This window comes from Triturus cristatus, chromosome 7 (genome assembly GCF_964204655.1).
Source record: "Triturus cristatus chromosome 7, aTriCri1.1, whole genome shotgun sequence".
NCBI lineage: Eukaryota > Metazoa > Chordata > Amphibia > Caudata > Salamandridae > Triturus > Triturus cristatus.
The window spans coordinates 1,385,931,117-1,385,954,606 of NC_140590.1; positions in this window are offsets into that span (position 1 = coordinate 1,385,931,117).

A 23,490-nucleotide genomic window follows, 5' to 3' on the forward strand; every position below is an offset into this window, starting at 1 on the left:
ATGCTGCCCGACTGGTATTTTGCTGCTTCTGTCATTGCATCCAGATATATAATACAACAAGTAACATTACACCTACAAGAAGCCAGGACTATTGGCTTTGTCAGCCGTTGTTAGTTGCATAAGATAAATAAGCACCAAATATGGCTTTGTTGTATATAATGTTGAAAATGCTTCAGTTCTGAAATGGTGAGACTGTGAAAGAACTGTAACGAGTCTCTTTGGAGTTACATTAAAGGCAGTGAAGGGTGGCACTGCTGCAGAGTTAAGAATTTTTTTTTCACCCTGAGGGTGAGGGCAAAATGAAGAGGGACCCGTCTTGGCACCTGCTTTTTAGAACTGCCGGTGCTGAGCACCGGAGTGACCCGGCCCATTTAAAGCCCTGCTGGTTTCCCAGTTTCAAAGTCGAGAGCTCTGGCTGTTCTGCCACATTCGTTAAGGGATGCCGCAACAGTGCACTGCCACATTCTTTCTCCAGTTGCACATGCTTTTCACCAGTGCGAAATTGAGCTTTCCCATTAGTTGAGCTCCCTACTTCTAGGGTATCCCATTTCCCATCAGCTGCTCTCCCTTCTTCTAGGGTAACACTTACAGCAGCGAACCGTCCCTCTTCCAGAGTACCCCTCATCCCACTAGCTGTTCTCCCTTCTTCCAGGATAACCCATTCTTCATGAGCTGATCTCTCACCTTCCAGGGTGCCTTGACTACCGGGTATCTATTAATATGAGGTCCAGGTTCCCTTGGCAGGAACATTGTCTTCCCTGAGCTTCCATGCGTCCTGCAGAATTAAGGTGGTAGATGCAGCATTTAGTTTTATTGTGGCATCCACTTGCAGCAAGGGACATTGAAAAGGGGTATTCAGGCGCTAAAATCATTTCTATTTGTAAAGAGCGAACATATCACCCACTAAAGGGTTTCAAGGCACTGGGGGCCATTGGGGAGATTAAATACGCTATTGCCCAGAGTCACATGATGCTGAACTGAGCTGCCACCCGGAATCGAACCACGAATCCAGGGCTCTGGAGTCAGCCACACTGGCTGCTGCACCACACCTCTCCCATCGGATCTGGTTGTGGTTGTCAGTAAACAGGAGATGTGCATGCTTCCAGGACAAGGGGTTGAGCATGACATAAGCTCAGTAGACTTGTTTTGATTCTACTCTACCCATGGTTAAAATACGCATTTTGGTCTGAGCCTAATAGACGGACACATTTTCAATTGTATCTCTAACTTGAAACAAGGATCTTTCTACCCACATCAGGTCTCATGGCATCCCTCATTGGGTGTTGGCTTAAGTACTCCTCCGGGGAACCTCTGGCTTAACCTTGTTAAAGTCAGTTCTTGCTTAGCTACACTGATGCTTAATATCTAATAGCTGCATTCCCAAATCCCATTTTAGATAAGCCAAACTCATTGGCCACCATGAAAATCTCATAACCCTGATTACCTTTGCAAATATAGGAGATGGTAAATTCCATATGTATGCATAGGATGGCACACTTCTGGTGTATTATTTTAAGTTTCAGGTTGTTCACTGATCTCCAGTCTTCAATGCCTTAGTGTAAAGGCAAATGTCTGAAGCCGTACAACTCACCCCACCCACACTACCCTTCATTTTACACTTGCCCCTGCAGGTTTCACTGGGGGGCTCATTTATGAGGAAGTGACGCAGCGCAGCAAGTCACCATGCTGCACTGCATGACAGGGAAAGGGCAGGAATGAGCCGTATTTAAGTCAATATGGCATATTCCTGATCTTTCCCTTGCGATTGCTCTCTTTTGGCAGCCTAGTGCCAATCCTGGCACACTTACACCATGGTGCAAGGGTGCCTGTGTGGCATGCAGGATTGATTTGTGCAGGAAAGGGCACCTTTTTCCACAAAAATAATCCTGGGATCTTATTCCTCTTTCTATGTGTGCTGCAGGATGAGGAGTAATAGAGATATTTCTCCTTATTACGCCTCCCATGGAAGGTGCAAGATTTTGGCGCATTCCCAGGTCTATAAATTCTTGTAAATCTGGGGATGCATCAAAATCCATAGGAGTTGCATGGGAACACCTACACAACGCCCATGGAAGGCCTACCCTGGGTAGTGTAATGCAACACAGTGATTTGAGATGCGTTGCGTTACTCCAGATTTTTGAAGCCTCTTTGAACCACGCAAATTGGCTTTGCATGGATTAAAAAATCTGACTTAGAGGTTTGCATCACACATTTATCACATTGCGTGGTACAAACATGACACAAACCTCTCATAAATATGCCCCTTATTGTTTGGTCTCGGATCCCCAGATACCATCCAGGTGCCAAAGTGAAATATTTCCCAGACCATAGGTTGCTGTCGGGAAGGCAAACACCAACAATATCCCACTTCTTTTTCCTTGATCAAGGCTATCCTCATTATGGGATGACTACCTAGTTGGTGGCAGACTTTCACTCAGGGCTCAAGTCCTAAAAAAAGAAGTGGGATGACTCACAAAGTTAGGCAGAATTGGTATGACATCACTGTGCGTGACATCACCACATGTGACAACACAGGAAGTGACATCACCATGCGTGACATCACAGAAAGTGACATCACAGCAAGTGACATCAGATTGTAAGACCTCACATTTGTTTAGCAGGTCTATCCTGAGTACATTTGAGCGCATTACAATATTTAACAAATTACATTTTCCATTGAGGTTGTGCCAAAATATTGACTCAATCCTGATGCAAAATCTGGGCCTCAGCTTATACATTTATGTTTTTTTAAACCCTACTACAAAGAAATTGGCAGCAAGGAGAAACATGGCAGTAAATCTCTTCTGCTTAATTGGGTGTAATGTCTGTATTTTAAAATATCTTATGGGGTTAAGGCACTTGCCGCAGAGATCTTTGTGTGTCAGCTAAATCTCACTGAATAATATTAATGGTAAGATAACTCTGGAGGATAATGTATTTGCTGGACAAATCTGTGTTTTGCCTGGTTCTTGTATTGAATCAAAGTAGCATAGAGGATTAATATGTCGCATGCAAAGCACGTTATGTAACACACAGATTTTTATTTTATGTAAATGGGTAAGTGGGTTACTGCTTTCAAGAAAGAGATCTTTTTGTTACTTGCAGTTCACAAGTTGTAAATCGTCTGATATAGCACAGTGAGGTATGAAGGGCATGGGGCTCCTATACCTTGTAGCCCTCACCGTCTTATGTAACACATATATGGATGTATACACATATGATTTATTGTCAATGTATAATCTATATGTGTGATGTGAAGCGCTCTGACACCCTGGATTGGGATGCACTACTCATCCCAATGAAGGGTGTCAGAGCACTTTACATCGCACGTTCACAAATAACATTTTAAATACCACTATTTTGTTTTATTTGTTTTATAGCGCTTAAGCACTACTGTAGTGCCAAAGCGATATAAAAAAGAAATACAACAAAATAGTGGTATTTAAATAGTTATTTGTGCAAATACTGGGGTGACCAACAAATCTAACATTCTTACAGTGCATGCATATCTCTTATTTACAGGGACTAAACAAAGTCAAAATCGTTTTTCTCTTAATTACCTGTGAAGTGATGAGATGTGAGCCTTTGATATTCTTCCATTGCATCTAGGTGTGAGGATATTGATAGCTCCCAGCCAGGATACTCCAACAAAAAGAGGCCTAATGGCCCCTTAACCCTGGCTTTTGTTATGGGCAAAGCTGGAATCTGATAAGCCCCTTCGCTGCCTGCCTGCACATTGCTGCTCGGAACAAAAGCAGACAACGTGCAAAAGCTGCTGAAAGTGTTCCGGTGTCAGAAAATTACACTCTGACGAGTTCAGCATATTTCAGGGAATTAGAAAGTTTCCAGCTTTGCAGCATGGTAGACAGCATTGTAGACGACCTCCACCCTCTGAAAATAGTGGGTAGATAGCATCTACCCACGTCTAACCTCGACTCATTAGTTAATTAATAATGAATTAACAATTACTTATTAATTTAGAATTAATTATTTAACTGATTATTAATATTGTGAATTGTGTAATATATGTTTTTGTTATATTTTAGATGCTAGTTGCGGGGTTTGTAGGGATATAGTGTGGGAAGTTAATTAAGTAATAATTAACACGTAATATATTGTTAATTAATTAGTTCATTGATTATCAATTATGTAAATTGTGCTATACTTCTTTATTGTAGTTATATTTTATGTGTGGGCTCCTAGGTTATTGGGGGTATAGTAAGGGAAGTTAATTAAGTGATACATAAATAGCATTATGTTTAAATTGATATTTATTAAATTGTTTAATAATTATGTAAATTGTTTAATAGTTTTTTATTTTTTATACATACTTTTTGGTTTAATTATTAATGTTCATATTAAGAGTTTTATATAGTTTCTAAATTAGTAGGGTTACTCAGATATGTAATGTTTTTGAAGTGAAGTGCTTTACCTACTGTATCATAGAGTGGAGTGGTGAACAGTAATTTGAATTCCTCCGAAGTCCAAAGCTTTCCCTAATGTTGCAAAGACTAAAGTGGGATTGGTAAATTTAATTTCTCCGAAGTCCAAAGTTTTCCCTGCTGTTGCACAGGCTGGAGTGGGAATAATAAAATTAACCCCTCTGAAGTCCAGCGCTTTCCCTACTGTTGCACAGACTGGAGTGGGAATTGGAAATCTTACCCCTCCGAAGTTTAACACTTTCCCTACTGATGCAGAGACTGGAGGTGGAATAGTAAATCTTACCACTCCTAAGTCCAATACTTTCCCTACTTTTGATCTGTTTGGAGTGGGAATAGTACATGTAACCCCTCTAAAAGCCTTCACTTAATTTGGTAAAGTATTTAATGTTTTTCAGTTGATTTTCATATATATGTATCCATATGTGTATATATATATATATATATATTCACTGAAAAAAACATAGGTTTCAGGGGAGTTATAGTTAGGAATTGGCATTTAAAAAACCTTAGAAATTCACTGAAAAAACCATAGGCTTCAGGGGCGTTATAATTAGCTGGACATTTCCCTCGTACAAAACCCTAGAAATTCCCCCGTTATAGTTAGTTCAGCTAACTATAACTCGCGCCCCCGCAATGCACTGCTGATGACGTCACATATTACATCACTCATGACATGGTCAGTGACATCACTAATGACATCACTCATGACATCTCAAATGACATCACTGATGTTCTAAGGTTTTTTAAATGCCAATTCCTGCTTTTCCACATGGGGAGCAGCTAACATGCTGCTCCCCATGTGGAAAAGCAATCTGCTTTGCTTCATTTAAGCGAGAGCAGGTTTCCCTGCTCTCGCTTCAATGAAGCAAAGCAGTTTGCAATGGCAGGGTGGGAGCCGCGGCTCCTGCCCTGCCATTGCAAACAGCAGTGTCCTGGGGTGGGCACCCCGGGACACTGCAGGAGCCGGCCCTGGGGGGGTGGCAGTCCCCAGGGCCAATACCAGGCTCCAGGAGGGGGGCCGCATGGCCCCCCACCAACATGTATAAGTTGCCCCGGGGGGTGGCGGTCCCTGGGGCTGGGGGGGCTGCGAGCCCCCCCACCTATGATAATGAAGCCCGGGGGTGGCGGGCCGTGAGCCCCCCGCATATACAATTTTGGAGCCCGGGGGGGGTGGCGGTCCCCGGGGCAGTGTGGGGGGATTGGGACCCCCCCACTTTTTTTTAATTAATTAAGCCCCAGGGATTTGGCCCCCGGGGCAAATTAGAATATTCAGCGCGGGAGACCGTGCTGAATTTTTTTTTTTTTTTTGGCCGAAATTCGCCCTGGTTGCGCGAATCTCGCTGATTTTTGCAAAAAAAATATTCTTTTTTTGGCCCTGGGGGTCCTTGTGGGACCCCCTGAGCAGGCCTAGGGGGTCAGGGTGTTTCTACAGTGCCCCCTTGTCGTGTTGTGCGCGTTTGTTTTTTAGGTTTCATGTGCCTCGGTCTTTGGTTCTACCGAGGCACAAGATGGCTGCCAACACTTCCTGATCTGGAGTGTTGGCAGCCAATTAGAATACAGCTCGTGCACGGCAGGGTGCGCGCTGGGTGCGGGGAGGGTGCGCGGATCCTCCCCGGCCATAGATATCACTAACTTTTTTACCCTAATTTTCTCAGGAACTACTGAACGGATTTACACCATTTAAGCAAAAGGCACGAGTCTGAACTGAGGACTACCTCTTTGCCAAATTTGGTGTAATTCCGTTCAGCAGTTCGGGCTGTAGCTGCGATAACAGATCCTATGGGAAATTGCATGGGGAAAACGCGTTTTGGGACCCCCCTTTTTTCTCGGCGCCTGCTTGACGAATCACCACAAAACTTTCAGGGTAGGAGCAGAACAGAGCTGGTCAAAAGTTTGGAAAATTTCGGGAAGATTCGTAAATCGCCGCTAGACTTATTGGGAATAGAATGTTGCGGATTTCCTATGGAAAATAGGTCCTATCTATAACTATCTACTGGAGGTATATTTATATATATATATTTATGTTAATTTATGTGAATTTGTAGAGCACGACTAATTAGGGTATTCAGGTGATGTGTGTATATATATATATACAGACATAAAAGCACCTCAAAATCATAAACATTTCATTTTATAGTACAAAATATTAAAAAAGCAATAGTCATATCACAAGTTATACAATATAAAAATATTTACAGCAAATTTTCTAAAACAAGAGCACATGCCCGCAGGAAGAGAATGCCCAAATTACAACTCATTAGTTACATAACATTTCCTCTGTTGAAGCACCTTCTTTCAAAACATAGCTAATCTCCATGCTGTGTGCTCATCTTCCAATAGCTGGAGTAAAATAAAGGCTGGGCAACACTGCCTCAACCCTCGGTTTAATAAAAGAGGAATTATCCAAACTTTCCTTGGCTCGATATAAAATTTACAAAACAGGACTAAGTGAATAGTGGATTGTACGGACCTTTTGTCACAGGGACACAGTGGTAACACATGGGACCAGTCATTCAATTTTCGAAATGACACTAATCTATGGACATTACCCAGTCTAAGTCTAGTTAAAAGGAGTCTGTCAAAGGCCCCGGGTACAAAAGTTAGGTAAGGCTACATCCCTGGGTTAGTGCGTAACAGCTGATGTTGCCTCATACTTATTTTGGAAATTTCCCCTGCCATTCTGACAGACTCCAATAATTGGAGGCCCTCTTTCTTTAAGATCTTTCTGGGTATCGCCAACATAGAACTTGGATTTTAAAAATATTCCGGATGACCCAGGTCATTCATAAAATCATGAACAAATCTGATCCAGGGAATCTTAAAAGCCCCATCCAACCTGAAGCTGTCTTGCAGGATCTCCCTATGTAACTGAGTCTGGTCTTTGCGTCAAATCCTGTGCCACAGAAGTATAGGCTCTAGTTTAATAGGATCGGCAATGTAGGGAAGGCCCAGCTCCTCATGGCAGACATAAGAGGAGGTACTGGGAGGTACTGAGAGAATATACCTTAAGAAAGCATTTTCTACAGTTTGTAAAGGAAGAGTGTTTACAAAACCCCACACCCCTGCCCCATAAACCGCCTTGGTGATACACTTGGCCTTATATATCTGCAAGAGTTCTAAGGGTGGTTTCCTACCTAGCTTTTTGGCAAAGGTTACTAGGGCTGTTACTGATCTAATAAATGCCAGTTTTTTGGTGGAGATAGTTTGAGCCCATGAGTCCTGCTGATTAAATAAAATACCTAAGGAGGAAAAATTTCTAGCTGAGGCTAACTTCTTCCCATCAAAAAACATTTCATGTGTCCTCTGTGTCCCTTGGCCACATCTCATGACAAAGGTCTTGGAGATATTTATATTAAGACCAAGATCCTTTATAAAATCACTAAAGCTCTCCAAAACCCTCTGAAGGCCGTTTTGAGTGTGTGCCATTAGCACAGCATCATCGGCGTAAAGAAGTGCGGGTATCGGTCGACCTCCAGCTTGGGGAAGATCTTTGCCCTTTGAGAGTAGCGCTTCTCCTAGTCCATTAATATAAATATTAAAAAGAAGGGGGCCAGCACGCAGCCTTGTCTGACCCCTCTCCTGATGGGAAAAGCCTTAGTGCACTCCCCCCCAGGCCGTACCGCACGCTTGCAGTGGCACCACTATACAAGCGTCTTCAGAAAGCAATAATATGGGGATCAACCCCAACTGTCTCAAGGACCTCCCACAGCCTACCGTGTCTTACGGAATCAAAGGCCGCGGTGAGGTCCACAAATGCCAGGAGCAGACCACCTTTCTTTGCTCTTATGTATTTGCCTACCAAGATGGCTAAATTTAGGCTTTGTTCTGTTGTACCAAGCCCGGCACGAAAGCCATACTGTAGGTCACATAGGCTCTGGGTATCCTCTGCCCAGTCTTGTACGCACTCCAGAATAACCCGCCCGGCCTCTTTGACCATGGAGTCCAACAAGGAGATCGGTCTGTAGCATCCCGGGTCATGACAGTCCCCCTTTTTGGAATAATAATTGATTCCACCCTTGGGAAATGTTGACTTGACACTAGCATTAATGACTTGGGTTAATATGGGTCTCCATAAAGAAATGTTGGATTTAAACAAGTCGACTGGAACACCATCAGGTTCTGGGGCCTTGCCACCCAGGCTGAGTATTACTGCTCTGGTCACCCCTTCTAGAGTGATTTGCAGATCAGGCTTGTGGAAATATGGATTTTTCTGATCAGTTATGTCCCCTATCTTGGACCCCAACGGTTTCATGTATGAATCACAAGTACATGTATGTTCCCTCCAGTTCCAGTTATGAAGACGCAAACACATGTGCGTCCACCGTCAACATGTCCTCTTTCAGATCCGCCATGAATAGGCCGGATATTCCATTCCTAAGTATGAAAGGCCACCGGCTTTATATGGTTCACTTATGCCATTTTACAGTCCAGGCAAGTAGGCCCTGATTCTGTCATCAAACTCTTCTTGCCTTCTGCCTCTGAAAGCTCCAGTCTGAGCCTGCATCTGTGACCATGAACCTTGTCTCATTCCCTGCGCGGCTCACGAAGCCTGACATCAGCCTGTTGCCTGCCAAAAACTGTATTTCACCTTCGAAATTATCTGCTCCGTTCCCTGCCCAATGCATTCCTGTCTAGTAGTTTAAGTAAACATTCTTCCAGCTACCGAGCAAAGGCCCGGCTTCTCTGTCTTGATGCAAGTAATTCATAGCCCTATTACTATGGAAGATTTCCGCCCTCGCATCTAGTGTAGACACTTAGACGCTTGTACACGCACTAACAGTCAGTATAGTCAGTATAGAATAAGATTCTACTCTAAGAGACCTCTCTTTTGGATAACATAGTTCTTTAAACATAGGATGTTAGATATGATTTGGGATTAGGTTGACTTGACCCTCCAGACTTCTGTCGCCACATGTAGAGCTAAATGTCAAGTCCCCTTCACCCCCTAGTTGCACGTCAATCACACGTCATGCTGCTGCGCGCGCATTTCTGCCAAGTATTTCTGCTGACATTGCGAAATTATTTCATGGAACCACCCTATTATGACATCACATCTGATGACGTTCCTTAGCCACACCCAGTTATGCCTACTTTTTGCTACGCATGAATGTATTATCCACACTATCAATTGTTACGCCTCTTACATTTGCTTCACTGTAATGCCTATTGTATAAAAGTGATTAATTATCAATAATGTATGTACTTCACTTCCTGAACCTTCGTGGTGATGGAACTTGGAGCAACCGATTCGAATCGACCATTGGAATAAAGCCCATTCCGAACCTCTAATACCACGGATTCTGCCTCTTATTTACTGAGCTATTTTATTATGTTTCTGTATCAAATTAAGTCCCGGTAATTAAATTATTTACCACATGAATGGCGCCCGAATAGGGACAATTTCTCATCTCACGCGCCGGCGGTGCGTTGCAGGCCCGGTCTCCTGCCACAGCTGGACGGACAACAACGCGTACCAGCAGGATTTCCTGTATCTCCCTCCGGTCAAGCGGGGGCGACTGAGGCTGCGATCAACACCCAGACGAGGCGGTGAGAAGTGCGAAGTATCCCGACCAGAGCCTAGCTGAGAGAGCAAGATCCGAGGTATACAGAGGCCCACCAGTTTCCGAAGTCCCGAGTCGAGTCCAGTTTCCGAAGTGTTCGAGTCGAGTCCAGTCCGGTTCAAGTTCAGTTCAGTTTCCGAGGCCTTCCGTTTCCGAGCTACCCGGTGAGTACCATTACTGGGGAGGCGTTCTGACGTGCACATAGGTTGTGCCGGTCAAGACGGGTTTGGGTACACAAATCCGGTCTGCACTGTTTCAGCAGTGTATCTGTACTGTTTAGCAGTATATCTAGTATATCAAGTATATAAATTCAGATTAATTCAGTTAATGTCGAGTATTATGTTTAGCGATCGTCATCATCATCGTTGTTCAGTTAAATGTTAAATGTTAAATGTTTTAAATACGTTCTGCATATTGTGGTACGAATGACTGTTCATTATTGTGTTTATTTGTATTAAGTTTGTTCAAGATCAAGTATCAGATCAGTTCTCAATATGCCGCTCTTTTCGAAATTAAGACAGATCACAACAAGAAAAGGGGTACTCGAAGAAGCTGTTCCTATTCCTCCTAGGGACACTCCAGGGTACTTCATGTATCATAAACATGGCTTAGACGCTATATTATTTCTTGATTTATGGGTAGACTACACCAAGGAATTACCAGAAAGTCAGAGGTGGCCCGCAGCTGGGACCTGGGATGCAGAGTGCATCATGAAAGTAGAGGAAGAGTTATGGAAAAGGAAAGTCAGACAGTCACAGAAAGACGCCGTTGAGTTATGGCGTAAAGAATCTCATAGACGTACAGAAAAAGCACTCCGACAGGAAGAGAAAAATAGAGAGAATTCAAATAAAGTCCGAGAAAATCTATTAATTGAGGAAGGTACACGAGTGAAATCAGAACAAGTAGACAGACAAAGAAATGCCCTTATGAATGGTATGTATCCCCTCCTGGCCGAGGGATTACCTAAGGCTACTCCGGAAATACCAAAAGACTTGCCACCCCCATTGTTTCCAATAAAAATACATCCTAAGGGGCATCCTAGAACCGCAGAAGATGTTTTTCTTTCCTCATATTTAGATGACGCAGCTCCCGAGTACGCTAATTCCGCCCCACATAGACCGCCTGCCAGGGAGGTTCAACGCCAAGATCCAGTATCCGTATCTCTACAGCAACAAATCCTGACACACGTTCCGGCAAGCACATCTGTTTCTACATCTGTTCCTACAGCTACTTCTATAGCTGTGTCCACACCTATAGTTGCTGTATCGCGTTCAACGAATCCTTTCACGCCCGATACCCCAGATGGGGCTACGGGAGGTGCTACCAACATTTTTTCTACGCCACCCAGAGTAAATAAACTTACCTTTCAAGAGTCAGCACATTCACGTACCCCCAAACTCATAAATGCCTGCACGCTTAAGGAACTTCTTATAGATTGTAGATATGACCCTGTGCCCGGCAAAGAGGACGAAATGATCATGGCATCATTACGTATCAGACGAGCCGCGGTGTATTTAGGGAAGATACCAGGAATGACTGTGCATCTAGATAATATCTATCATTTTGTCCAAACAGGGCGAGATTCTGAATGTATTAACAGAGCTATGGAATACCAGAAAGTGGAGATACAGGGGGAACTGTTACGTTTCCTCATAAATTGTGTGATCAGAAATCAAGACCGACCGGGGGTAGACCCGGAAGCAATGCAAATTCTTACCAGATGGAGCCAGAATATATCAGAAGGGAGACATGATAAGCAAAATTGTATAATAGCCATGTGCCGAAAGATCCGTAAAGAAATAGAACGCCTACACGAAGAGAGATTAGCAGTAGACCAGTTCGAACAAAGCGAGGAGGAAGGATCAGGACTGCCCACAGGACAGTCAGACACCATAGCCTATGTAGGTAGAGAAAGATCTTGTAATAGTACTAGATGTCTTATTGACCCGATGCGTCCGATATGTCCAGATAATAACAGGAATTTCCAAACACCTATAATAAATATAAGGTCCCCCGAGCATTCGTTCCAAGCCGCTGACAAATTACTCCGAGAACGAAGGGGTTATCATTTTCTCGATTCTATGGATGAACAAGAATTAGCCAGGTCAGCCGTTCATTGGGTTGACAGTCCCGGAAAGTATGGTGATGATACAGTAGCACACACATTTTTGAATCTCACCCCAGATGAACAGCGTTTAGCTGGGATTTATATGATTCAACAACTCCTTATACTATATCAGAGTCAGCATTCAGATCCTGGTCCCTTACCTGATATATTGACTGAATTACTCACAAATAGATGGAGAGGTTCAGGTACTAAATTAATTAAAGAAATACTAGAATCAAGAAAGCAGTACATTCTTTTTGTATGCCCAGAACATGTCTCATTGCCCATCAAGGAAAGAACCACGTATTACATGGACCGACAGAATCCCTTACGAGAAGTACACCCAATAAAAGGCGAGGACAATGAGTTTAAACGCGTATTTGTATATACGCCCATATCGAAAATAGAATTGTTACAAATGAAGAAAGTGGTACCCAGTCATGACAAAGACCCAGCGGGTTTCCACCGAGAAATTAAAGACATGTTACTCATGGGAGAGTATACCTATCCCGACATTATGACAATATTAAAGGTATTGATGCCTGCTGGCATTTATGAAAAACTCAAGGAAAAAGAGTGGGAGGTGGGAGACCAAAAGATAGAATGGTCAGCACTAGAAGCAGAAGAAAAGGCCCGAACTGCAGGAGCAGGACTTGGGGATAAAACTAAAGCACTACCAGGTTTACTAGTACAGGTACTGCCACGTTTATTAACTACGAAAAAGGAAGATTGGGGTACCATTTCAGCCTGTAAACAAAAGCAAGATGAAGACACTAGTGATTTCTATGCCCGATTTGAAAAATGTTTTGGTATAAATAGTGGCATAAAAGCAAGTAGCGAATCGTACCCACATCTGTTTGTGACAAAATTGGTTGAAAATTCCTTGCCTCAAGTGAAGAATAGAGTATTAAAATTCGAGAGTACCTGGCAAGGTAACACCCCATCACAAATGTTGCAAATGTTACAGTACCATCACAATAGAATTAGAGAGGAACAAGAACATGAACAAAGACGCATGAAAGACACAAAAATGAAAATGCTAGTCTCCCAGACAGTTCCAGCTGAAGGACATAAAAAGGGTACGACACAGTCCAGTGTTTCAGCAAGTCCTGTAAAAGGGACATGCAACTATTGTAAACAGCCAGGTCATTACGTACACGATTGTCCAGTTTTGAAACACAATATCGCCATAGGTAATACAAAAGAAAGACCTCGGCCACCTAGACAGGATCAGAATGAACAAGGAGCCCCGCAGCATGCACAGTCCATGCCAGCTCCACCACAGTCTATACAGTTTGTGCCAGCTGCACCAGCGCTGCCTGTTGCTGCCACACAAACCACGACACGACAGCTGTACCAGACCGCACAGTACGACTATCCTGATTATCAACGATACGCATGAACAAGCCTAGAGAGGGAAGTTGACTTACCCCTTATCGAGGTCCCTGTAGACCAAGAAGGACCTTATGTACATAGTGAATTATTAGGCCAAGATAGAAAATTTTTACTTGATACAGGGGCAAGTCGAACAACTATAAAACGTAGTGAAGTTCCAGGGGCACCCCTCTCAGGCTCACAGAATATTTCCCTTGGTTTTTCAGGAAAACCTATTGTTAATGAAGTATCACAGCCTCTTCCACTTACGATAGGACCTTTGACCCGAACTACAGATTTATTGCTTACTAAATCATGTCCAGAAAACTTGTTAGGTATAAAAACACTGAAAGCTCTAGGAGCTATAATATGTTGTTCTCCGGAAGGAGTAAGATTGTTTTTACGTGATTTTAAAGGTCACTATGTGTCTAGAGACATGGATCCTCGACTGCAGACTTTACCTACACATCTATGGGCACAAGGCCCTACTGATGTTGGTTGCATGAATATTACACCATATCGAGTTACACTAAAGGCAGGAGTGGTACTACCACGAATGCGACAATACAAGTTACCACCAGATGCTGTAGTGGCTTTACTGCAAATCATTGACGAGCTCATTGCCCAAGGAGTAGTTGTGGAAACAGACTCCAATGTATGTAATTCACCGATAATTCCGATTCTTAAACGAACAGATCCAAAGGCCCCGCCAGTATATCGATTGGTTATTGATCTGCGCGAATTGAACAAGTGCATTGTGCCACAATTCCCTGTGGTCCCAGATATCTCGTCATTACTGACAGCTATTGATTCCGAAGCAACATTCTTTACTGTAATTGATCTCAAGAATGCCTTTTTCAGCGTCCCAATAGATCCGGAAAGCCAATATTTGTTCGGATTTAGTTTAAATGGACGTAGCTTTAAATTCACACGCGCACCTCAAGGATTTACAGAAAGCCCCAGCATCTATAGCCAAGCACTGAAACGAGAACTCGACAGTATCCACATGCCAGTTAACACTGCTCTGCTTCAATATGTCGATGATCTGCTGATCACCGCGAGAAGCGAACCCGAATGTGAGAAAGCATCACTGACAGTTTTACAATTTCTAGCCGAAAAGGGGCACAAGGTGTCCCCTTCTAAGCTGCAATTCTGTGTCCAGCGAGTTGTTTATCTTGGACACTCGCTGTCCAAGGAGGGAAGGCAGCTTACACCCGACCGCATTCAGTTAATAGCTAACATGCCAATACCCAAGTCACAAAAGGAGGTGCGGGCTTTCATAGGCCTCACTTCATATTGTAGACAGTGGATCCCTCAGTATGCATTTCTAGCAAAACCACTTATTCAATTGACAACACAGGAGGCAGCCACATCGACTGTTCTCCCTTGGACTCAGGAACATACACAAGCTTTTGAAAGCCTAAAGAAAGCTTTATGTCAAGCACCTGTTTTAGCAACACCATGTTACAATAAACAGTTTACACTCTTTGTTACAGAGCGCGAAGGTACTGCCTTGTCAGTACTCACACAGGAACAAGCAGGATCACATAAACCATGTGCTTATTTTTCTAGTACATTAGATCCCGTAGCTCAGGCTTTGCCTGCATGCCTAAAATCAGTGGCAGCAACAGCTTTAGCAATCAGACAAAGCGATGCCATAGTGTTAGGACATCCATTGACAGTTCAAGTACCACATGCAGTAGAGGTTCTCGTGAATCGAACGCAAACACAACACTTGACTATAGCGCGACTTACAGGGTATGAATTAACATTGTTTCAGCCACATATAGAAATCAGACGCTGTAACACATTGAATCCTGCCACACTTTTACCTGTAAACGGAACAGACCCACTAGCTCATGACTGTATTGAAGTTATTACAATTACGACGAAACCCAGACAAGACTTGACGGATGTCCCATTGTCAGACCCAGATCTGACGTTGTATGTAGATGGTTCATGTATGAGAACAAGTACAGGAGAGTTAGTGGCCGCTTACGCAGTCACAACAGACACTGAAATCATTGAAACAAATTGCATAAATACCTTGTCAGCTCAAGCCGCAGAGCTCATCGCTCTGACACAAGCCTGTATTCAAGCCACAAATAAAAAAGTCAACATATACACTGATTCACGTTATGCATTCGGAGTTGTACATGACTTCGGCGTGTTGTGGCGAGAGAGAGGTTATTTAACTTCTCACGGTACCCACATTCAGCACGGACCCCTCATCCATGCCTTATTAGAGGCAATACATCTACCAACTGCAATATCAATTATGAAATGTAAAGCTCATACGAAAGTTACTGATATCATTTCTCAAGGCAATGATCTAGCTGACAGAACAGCTAAACAGACTGCTCAAACTCAAACATCCGACATGACAAAGACAATAGTCCCGACGCCAACACATTGTATGACGATTAAAGATCCTACTCTTGACGTAATTGATATACAGACACATGCTGCACCAGACGAAATAAAGAAATGGACTGAATTAGGAGGGATCCAAACGGATCAAGGATGGATGATGAAGGAAAAATCTGTGTGGTTCCTTCCTGATTCAATGGTCCAAGTTATTATTAACACTGTACATAGTCCAGCGCATCTAGGAGAAAAAGCTATGCTAGACAGCATCCAACACATTTGGTTCAATAAACATTTACGAGCAGCAGCTAAACAAAAAGTTCGTACCTGTATGATCTGTTGTCAGTTCAACCCAGGAAAAAGCGTTCCCGTAGAACAGGGTGGATTTCAGCCTCCTGATCACCCTTTTGAAGTCCTCCAGATGGATTATATCCAGATGGAACGATGTCGAGGATTCAAATATGTTCTCGTAGTTGTCTGTGCTCTTTCCCGTTGGACGGAGGCATACCCGGTTTCAGATTACACTGCCCCGACTACTGCCAAACAGTTGGTTCGAGAATTCTTCCCACGATACGGTTTACCACGTGTTGTCTACTCAGATAACGGCCAGCCATTCTCATCCGAATTAATGAAACACGTTTCACTTTTGTTAGGCTATCAGTGGAAATTCCACTGTGTCCGACACCCCGAGGCAGCAGGTCTCGTAGAAAGACATAATCAGATCCTGAAAATCAGATTGTCAAAAATATGCAGAGAGAAAGGTGTCGACTGGGTAGTAGCGTTACCAGTTGCACTCTTTTACATGAGAATGGTAGCACACTCTCGAACAGGGCTCTCCCCGTATGAGGTGATCTTTGGCAGACCACCAAATATGTGGGGGACGCCTATACCACGCAAAATAACTGATATTGACTGTAATATGCTGACAGATTACTTGGCTTCCTTGATGTCTGCACTACAATCTTGTCGTTCACAGGTAGCTGCAGCTTTTCCTGACAACACTGAGGTGAAACCCCATGACGTAGTTCCGGGAGACCTGGTCTTAGTGAGGAACTTCGATCGAAAGACTCAGCTGGAACCTAGGTGGAAGTCACCGCAGCTGGTCTTGCTCACCACAAGGACAGCCATGAAGATCGAGGGCAGGAAAGGCTGGATTCATTCAAGTCATATCAAGAAATTTCATGGACTACCATCGGATGTGAATACCACACCTCGTGTGTCTTCACCCATTGACTCAAAACTTCCTTTTGTTGAAAAGAGTAATTCCGAACTATATAAACTAAAACTCAGGTCTAATCAGTCAAGCAATTTGATTGTTTAAGTCCTCTCCAAGGTGAAGCGGTTGAATTGTCTCTGACATGTATCCCTTAGACCTGAATAGAGAACACACCCGAAAAATGTTGAAACGACATGCGTACTGTAAATCACTGCGTAGTCATTGCACAGTGACGTTATTAATTTTGTTTTTCTTAAGTCTTTTAATAATTACTGCAAGTATATTGTTGCACATATATTATCCTATTTCTAGACATGTTTATAATATTACTGCTGAACATTCTTTTAGTGAATTACCTCCGCTTGAGTTGTCTTATAGATTTGCGCTGCGCAATAACACGTTTATTAGTATGTTACATCATTCCCATCAGGTTAGCAATGCTACAAATTGTTGGATATGTGGCCGACTCCCTCCCTATCAGAATTATAAAGGAATTCTACCTCTCTTTCCATACCCGTTCACACACAACGGCTCCTGTGGAGCATGGTTTAGTTTAATTAAGTCCCTAGATTCGAATTCTGCAGTTTATCAAGATAACTGGGTATGGGGAAATTTGAACTTAGTTTTACTTAAAGTCTGCTACCCTAACAAGGAGGGACTTCCCAGGAGAACAGGAACTGATCTAGAAAATGAAGTGTATGGATTAGGTAATTTTACGCTTAATCTTATGATCCTAAATGTCGAATCCGAAGCTACTCCAATTTTGCCCGCTATGTCAATATTTCCAGTAAAAGGTGAATTATGTGTAAGAAAGAATGGTTCCATACATATGGGCCATAGTAGATGCACCACTGTAGTAGAATTTAGTGATCAAGGCAAGTCTACATTTAGAGCTTCCCGCCATTCCTATTTCATATGTGGTCAGACGGCATATGTACGTTTGCCTCTAGATTGGGATGGTACTTGCTACATTGGATTCCTTTTGCCACCTGTTTTTCTAGCTCCTCCTGATTATCACAGAAATACTCATTTAGTACACAATAGAGAAAGGAGAGATCTCCCGATAGTCGATTACACTGAAACAGCATGGGAAAAATACACAGATTTCAATAAAGGTCTCTTTCCCTATATAGGTACCGTTACTAATAGTAAGCTGATACGTAGATTAACTAGAACCCTTGAAGCAGTAGTGAACGAAACTATTTCCGCCTTAGGCAATTTAACAGAAGAGCAGTCTGCTATGCGGATTGTTGTGCTTCAAAATCGTCTTGTCCTTGACGTCATCCTGGCCGATAGGGGCGGAGCTTGTAGGGTCATCGGATCAAGCTGTTGCATTTTCATACCAGAAAATTCGCCATCTGTATATAAAGCCATAACTCGCCTTCATAAGATTGTAAGCCAGATACACCAGAATCCAGGCACCTGGACTTGGTCCGGTTGGTTTTGGAGTGTATTATCTACCTTTGGATGGAAGGTCCTATCCTTCCTAGGTATTGGCCTTCTCATACTATTCAGTTGCTGTCTATGTCTACAATGTGGACCAGCGATCTGTGGTCTGTGTGCCACATCGTGTATTCCACCACCAAGATTTAATTCATCACGGAAGAAGAAAGAAGAACAAATGATGTTATATGAACAGATCAATGGATTGATGAAGATTGATATCTCTTAACGGGCAAGTAGGGGACAAGGAGGGAATGTGGAAATATGGATTTTTCTGATCAGTTATGTCCCCTATCTTGGACCCCAACGGTTTCATGTATGAATCACAAGTACATGTATGTTCCCTCCAGTTCCAGTTATGAAGACGCAAACACATGTGCGTCCACCGTCAACATGTCCTCTTTCAGATCCGCCATGAATAGGCCGGATATTCCATTCCTAAGTATGAAAGGCCACCGGCTTTATATGGTTCACTTATGCCATTTTACAGTCCAGGCAAGTAGGCCCTGATTCTGTCATCAAACTCTTCTTGCCTTCTGCCTCTGAAAGCTCCAGTCTGAGCCTGCATCTGTGACCATGAACCTTGTCTCATTCCCTGCGCGGCTCACGAAGCCTGACATCAGCCTGTTGCCTGCCAAAAACTGTATTTCACCTTCGAAATTATCTGCTCCGTTCCCTGCCCAATGCATTCCTGTCTAGTAGTTTAAGTAAACATTCTTCCAGCTACCGAGCAAAGGCCCGGCTTCTCTGTCTTGATGCAAGTAATTCATAGCCCTATTACTATGGAAGATTTCCGCCTTCGCATCTAGTGTAGACACTTAGACGCTTGTACACGCACTAACAGTCAGTATAGTCAGTATAGAATAAGATTCTACTCTAAGAGACCTCTCTTTTGGATAACATAGTTCTTTAAACATAGGATGTTAGATATGATTTGGGATTAGGTTGACTTGACCCTCCAGACTTCTGTCGCCACATGTAGAGCTAAATGTCAAGTCCCCTTCACCCCCTAGTTGCACGTCAATCACACGTCATGCTGCTGCGCGCGCATTTCTGCCAAGTATTTCTGCTGACATTGCGAAATTATTTCATGGAACCACCCTATTATGACATCACATCTGATGACGTTCCTTAGCCACACCCAGTTATGCCTACTTTTTGCTACGCATGAATGTATTATCCACACTATCAATTGTTACGCCTCTTGCATTTGCTTCACTGTAATGCCTATTGTATAAAAGTGATTAATTATCAATAATGTATGTACTTCACTTCCTGAACCTTCGTGGTGATGGAACTTGGAGCAACCGATTTGAATCGACCATTGGAATAAAGCCCATTCCGAACCTCTAATACCACGGATTCTGCCTCTTATTTACTGAGCTATTTTATTATGTTTCTGTATCAAATTAAGTCCCGGTAATTAAATTATTTACCACAGGCTGATCATTATTGTTTAAGAGAGTGTCAGTCAATTGCAGCCCTGGATTTCCTTGATCATTATACACCTTAGCAAAGTGATTGGTCCAGGTTTCTTCAGATATGGCTATTTCTATAGAGGGGCCATCACTAGATGAAAGGAAAGGGGCCCTCAGTACCTTCCAGAATGCAATACTATCTTTCGCCTGGGCCACAGAGTGGAGGGAGTCCTATGCTTCGTTTCGCAGAGTACGCTTCCTCTCTGTGACAGCCCATTTATATTCCAATCTAACCTGTCTGACTCTAGTTGGAGATCTGGGCTGCCTGTGCAATTCTTTTTTCAAGTTGGAGTGGGTGTTTGTGCATTTCTTGTCAAACCACCCTGAGTTTTTGATTTTATTACGTTGGTGAACCGTCAGCAAGTTCTTAACCTCCTTTGAGATATCCTGAAAGGAGTGCACAATACTAGCATCCGACGCTGAGTCGCTCATACAAATGTCAAGAGCAGATTTATAGTTCAAAATCACTTGTTTAGTCAATACATCAGGGTCCACACTACTTGGTTAGACGAATTGGGCTTTTTGGGTCTGTGCAAGGGCAGCTTGATCAATTTACATAAAGGAAAATGATCACTCAAACAATTATCCACCACCGAGAAGGAAAGCACCCTATGTGCATTTGTGCGTGAAACTAGTATAAAATCTATGGTGGAGGCTATGCCTCTCCCATTAAAAGTATTAGGCATAGGTACTGGGGTAGCTAAAAGCTCATTAACAAAACCAAGTTCACTGGTAAAATTGAGCTCACTAAACAAAGCCCGTACCCTTAAATGACAGACGTGGGTAATATGCGCTCCTTCATGGACCAAGCTGCACATTCTATTATCTGCATAATTACATAGGGCGCAATTAAAATCCCCCATCAGCATTATCATTGTATCCTTTGTGCTCCCATTGCAAATATCATTCAGAGTCCCACTTAAGTTCTTTACCACTGTTCCAAGTTCATCAAAGGGAGCATTGTTGTAGAGGTTTATCAATATGATGCGATGAGATGCATTTAATGCCAATGCAATTATGTGATAGTAACAATCCCCCCCATGGAAATCTATTTTATTTGCTGTCAGCTTATTTGAGATGTATGTACAGATACCATCCTTCGATCTGCCCCACAGACCCTTCACTGCCTGGGTATTAAAGGTCATAAAACTGTTTATATGGAGTGGTTCTATTGACCAGGTTTCCTGTAAACATAGAATATCAATATTCACTATAAGTTCACACCAAACTGGGTTCTGTAGCTTAGAGCGTAGCCCTGAAATATTCCATGACATGGTGGAACAGGTGGGACTATCCAAATTAAGCAAGGGCCCAGTTGGAGTCCGCGTAGGGGTAGTAGAGTGATCCATACTAGATGGCACAGGCAAGCCAATGGTACACTGAGGTTGTTACAGCAGGGGGGTCGAACTCTCGGTGCAATCTCTCATCACCTCCAGTTCCTTTGTGCACAGCAAGGGTAGGATCCTACCCATCTCTTTCATTGGATATACACAATTAAAACAAAAATGGGTCTAGTGGGTTTGTGACATTACCATCTCCCGGCACTCCATCCCTATCAGTAGGGAGCGTCAATCAGTCGACATATTCTAAAGAGTAAAGAGGGTCAAAAAAGTTATGTACTGGGACATCAAATCTGTGCTGTAATAAACCCATGGTATTTCCTTCTTCTGGAAAGTGCTGTGGTGCCCTAATGGGTTGATAGAAAAAGCCCAGGGGAACTACACTTATCCCTCTGCTTCTAACCGGCCAGTTACCCACCCTGTCCAATATGGTTTTAACCAGGCCTGGAGACCTGAATGATAGCACTGCACAGTCTCCAGGCAGCGGCTTACTAGTGCTTCCAACCCAGGGGATTCGGCGCGCCATCTTCAACTCAGAAAACAACATGTTAGTTATTCCTGTCTTCGTTCTGAGAAAGTGTAACAATTTATTTTTCAGGAGTTGACCAGTGCTCATGCTCTCCACAAGGGTACGTTGGTCAAAACCACAGTGTATGGGGTAGCTTCCGGGGGGAGGCGCAGCTGTCTAGGTTCCGATACATTACCCCTGTTCAATTTTTGAGAGGCTATTCTATCAGGGATCTGCCCCCCAGAGCTTGTTTTTGATCTCTCCCCACCTGATTTTAGCTGCCTTGAAATGTGATCAACATGATCCTGCCCTCTGCTCTCTCCCTGTCTACAGTGGGAAGAGTCAGGTTGACTCTGACAAGGTGCCTATGTCGGTTCACCTGGCAACCTGGATCGTGCTGATTTATTGGCTGAGGTTAATGGATTGGATGCTTGCAAATGGGAAACTCAGTAGAACCGAGACACAAGAAAAGAGAAAAACAAACGCGCAAAACACGAAAAGGGGGCAGGGTAGAAACACCCTGACCCCCTAGGCCTGCTTAGGGGGTCCCACAACGACCCCCAGGGCCCAAAAAAAAGATTGTTTTTTTTTTTAATCGTGGGATGCGTGCTGGATCTGTGGATCCGGCCGCAAAAATAATAAAAAACGAAGTGCGGGCTCCCGCGCTTCGTTTAAATAAAGCCCCCAGGTGGGCAAGGGCCCAGGAGCAGAAAAAAAAGTGTGGGGGGCCCCAATCCCCCCCACAGTGCCCCGGGGACCACCACCCCCTGGGACTTTGCACAAAGATTTGTGGGGGGCACACGACCCCCCGCAACCCGGGGACCCCCACCCCCCGGTGCTTTGATTTTTACGTGGGGGGCAACCAAGCCCCCTCAAGTCCTGGGGATAGCCACCCCTGGGGCTTTTCAAAAGTATTTGCGGGGGGCTCATGGACCCCCCGCCACCCTGGGGACCGCCACCCCCGGGGCTTCAACAGTAAATGGGTGGGGGGCTCAAAGGCCCCCCAAGCCCCGGGGACCGCCACCCCGGGGCTTTTATAAATTATTGGCGGGGGCACATGGCCCACCCGAAACCCGGGGGACCACCACTCCCCGGGGCTTGTTTTTTACAAAAAAATTAACTACCTCTGTGGGGGGGATCTCGAACCACCTCACACACCCAGGGGACCGCCACCTCCCCGGGGCTCTTATGATTAAAATTTGGGGGTCCGTTATGGACCCCGAGCCCCGGGGACCACCACCACCTTGGGGCTTTGCACATGTTGGGAGGGGGGCCGCGCGGCCCCCCTCCTGGAGCCCCGTGATGGCCCTGGGGACCGCCACCACCCAGGGCCGGCTCCTGCAGTGTCCCGGGGTGTCTACCCCTGGGACACTGCTGTTTGCAATGGCAGGGCGGGAACCTCGCGGCTCCCGCCCTGCAATAGCAAACTGCTTTGGTTTTTGGAAGAGAGAGCAGGAAACCTGCTCTCTCTTCCAAAAACCAAAGCCGATTGCTTTTTGGCTAGTTGGCCCCCAGGGACCCTCAGGATTGAAGAAGAATTAATTCCCCAACTTATAACGCGCCACAGGGCGTGTTTGCACACATGTCACCTCAGTCCCCGCCCCCTTCCTTCACCACTGTGCAAACGCGCCCACTGGCAAGTTGTAAGTTGGGG